Below are 3,304 nucleotides of genomic sequence, written 5' to 3'. Positions count from 1 at the left end.
GTTATCGTAAACTCAGTATGTGACAGGAGCCCTTGAAAGCCCGACAGTGTGCCCGGATTTCTAAACATGTAGTGTTGGCAAACTGTCTCTGTTCTGTCAGTCGTTAACCAAACTAGTCACCGACTCTCGGGTTACTCACTAAACATTCAGCCATTTGCAAGGGGTACTATTACCGATAGTAATATGACGTAGCAAATCGTACCCGTAACACATCGCTGGTTCTCTGGAACTTTCGGAACTAAGTACGCCTTTTCCAACAGAGCCATTGCCTTTCTGTTACTTTCAACAATGCCTAAGCTAAATTAATAAACCGACAAAAAATTCCAGCTGAGTTGTTTTTCGGGTTTCGCGCGGAGGGGTCGCATACAGTTGAAGCAGCACAAGCACTCCCTCTTCAGACCACAAGTGGCCCATTGGCACCATCCGACCGCCGTGTCATCCTCAGCTGACGAGTGGATAGGAGGGGCGTGTGGTCAGCACACCGCTCTCCCAGTCGTTGTGATGGTTTTTGACCAGAGCCGCGACTATTCGGTCGAATAGCTCCTCAATTATCATCACAAGGCTGAGTGCACCCCGAAAAATGGCAACAGCGCATGGCAGCCCGGATGGTCACCCATCCAAGTGTCGGCCACGCCCGACAGCGCTTAACTTCGGTGATCTGACGAGAACGGGTGTATCCACTGCGGCAAGGCCGTTGCCTGCATGCAGTTGAGTAGCACAAAAATTTCTGAACACTTTGATAATATGATGAAATATTAGTTGAGAAGTTTTCCGTCGATTGCTATGGGAACAGTTAGAAATTTTCCAGTTTATTTTTGGAGGATACACAGGAAATCTGCGTACAAATCAGGACAAATCAGTAACATATCTGTTGGCCAGGCATATTACTATTTCATCAGTCCCAGAAAGGCTACTGTAGAATGTCGTAGTGTTAACGACTGATTTCTAAAAGCAATAGAAGAAATGCAAAATTCAGTCTGGAAGTGGAATAAATTTAACTGTTAACACATACAGGCTTAGGTCTCGACATTACTAGAAAGAGAGTAACTTACGAAATCATAAATGGATTAGAATGGTACCTACTGTTATTGTTTCCAAACAAAATTTCTCCATCCAAATTTAAAAAACTTTAAATTAGTAAAGAGACAAATTTTAGTTCAGGCAACAAGGTCGGATACGGCAACGAAAGCCATGCCTGATTGCCGTAAACTAAACTCTTGGAATGAAGCACGAACAAAGCATATAAGGCAAGGGAGGTTACATATTGTCTCGGAAACTATCTCGGAAACATGGCCTCACTAAGGATTTCAGAACCTCGAAAGAGAGCAGTTCTAGCTATGAGTTGCTAGTACTAAAACTAATAGCTGGAGGCTACCTGAGACGGCGCAAACGAAGCACTAATAGAGAGACTATGGATTCAGAACATGAGTTCGCGAGACCCACATGCTCTGTAGCACACGTCACATCACGTGCAGTGTACGACACGGCAGACATGGCACAAGTGCCTCCAAAATTAGGGTACTTTAAAAGGCGTGGCAGACGAATTGAGGTCACCAAATGGTCTCATTTCTCACTAATCTCTGCCACGTATCATTTGAACCCAACACGCCTCGAGGATAGGCAAAGATCATCCCACCAGTTACACTTTCTTTGTGACGGGATACAGAACAGGGACCAAGAGAAAGGTCGCGGCGTAAATCTCAATCTACAACCTTATGGTCCAGGGCCATCTTATTCAGACGTCGTCGCTCTTACCCATGACTATCCTCCTACATGAGGACACACCAATGACAGGAAATCAAGCAGCCATTTTAAGTTGCGAACTTCGTTGTTTTAGTGAAGGAACGTAGAAGTCAAGGCTCACATTGGATTTACACTGGAGGAAAATGAAATTTCAACTCCAGGAAGACATTGGGCCAGAAGAATAAAGTTTACGCTAAACAATTAAAGTTTCCAAGTTACAGATTACAATATGCTTGATAAGAAATGTTGAATGGTGGTATCATAATAATGGCTGTAGTCACCTAGGTTTTGACTGTAAGCTTGAAAATATGCTTGCAGTTTCACGTGCAGGTGGCGTATATCATTTTGTGGGATGCTGTTTCATGCCTGCTGCACTTGGACATACAAGTAGGCAACGTTTAATTCTGGTACTGGACTACGCTGGACTTGTTGCCCACACATGCTCAGTGGGAGAAAGGCGTGGCTACCTCGCAGAACCTACCAACTGATCGACACTCTGTAAGTGACGGTGTCTGATAGCAGTGGTACGAGGAGGCGGGGTATCCTGTCGGAATACAGCCCATTGAATCCTACGAATGAGTGGAGGCACAACCAGTTCAGTCACCAGTCTGACGTGCAAATTTCCTGCCAAGATTCTTGTGATAAGGACGGCATTGTTGTTGTGGTAGGAAATTATCTTTCACAGTGTAACTCCTGGCGTAGGTTCAGTGTGTCTACGCCACAGGCAGCTTGCCTCCTTCATACCAACAAAAAGCCCTAACTGCCACCAAGACAGTAACGGCTCCTAGCTGAGAATGCAACGGATCACCACAACACTACCCAGTGAGTTCTAGTTTGATGGCACAGAAACTGCAGATGATAGTAATTGGAGTTGACGCAGAAGTAGTACGTCTTACCACAGCTACGCGGAGAATACGGTTGTCTTTCCATTCACTACCGGCTTGTGTGGGCTAGATCCTGCTCTGCTTGAGATGGTGACTGATGCCAAGGCTGCTATGTGGATAGACTTCCACCAGTTCTTTCTGCAGTTTCGAGAAAAGCAGTTTCACCTTCCAGTATCCCTATTAGACGTCGTCACTGAAACTCTGTAAACTACCTGTACTGCCTTATTTGCCTCCGGAAAGGCATGTTTGACTCGCATCGACCTAACAACGTCAAAACTAATAGTTGCGCAGTGTACATCGGGTATTTATGGCAAATATGCTTCGACAAGTCATAGCTGCATTACTTGCACCACTCTTAGTCGGGAAGCTTGAAAGATGAACCGGATGGGAACTGGCCACCGAGCCGTCATAAGAAAGTTTCAATTTCTTATGCAAGTGATTATAATTTAGGCTAGAAATTCAAAGACTTAGCCCGAGAGAGGAGCATATTTAATTGCACAACACGCTATCTGACATTGCTATGTTCACCCTGCTATGCAGCTATCTTGGCCTTGACTGGTTTTCTCTTATAAGATTATGTAAATCATTATCTTTTGCTTAAACCATCCAATATTAATGATTGGTAGGAGCCAAGGGACGGATATTCTGAACAGATAAGTGTTCTGAGAATCAGAATT

The 3,304-nt window shown here is 44.6% G+C and overlaps 1 pseudogene; it reads right to left on the bottom strand.

The window, feature by feature from the left end:
* Positions 1-581: 581 nt before the first annotated feature.
* LOC126189289 (5S ribosomal RNA) lies at positions 582-699 on the bottom strand (annotated as a pseudogene).
* Between the last annotated feature and the right edge of the window lie 2,605 nt (positions 700-3,304).

The sequence above is a fragment of the Schistocerca cancellata genome, chromosome 5 (genome assembly GCF_023864275.1).
Source record: "Schistocerca cancellata isolate TAMUIC-IGC-003103 chromosome 5, iqSchCanc2.1, whole genome shotgun sequence".
Lineage (NCBI taxonomy): Eukaryota > Metazoa > Arthropoda > Insecta > Orthoptera > Acrididae > Schistocerca > Schistocerca cancellata.
This window is presented reverse-complemented; position numbering and strand designations above follow the sequence as displayed.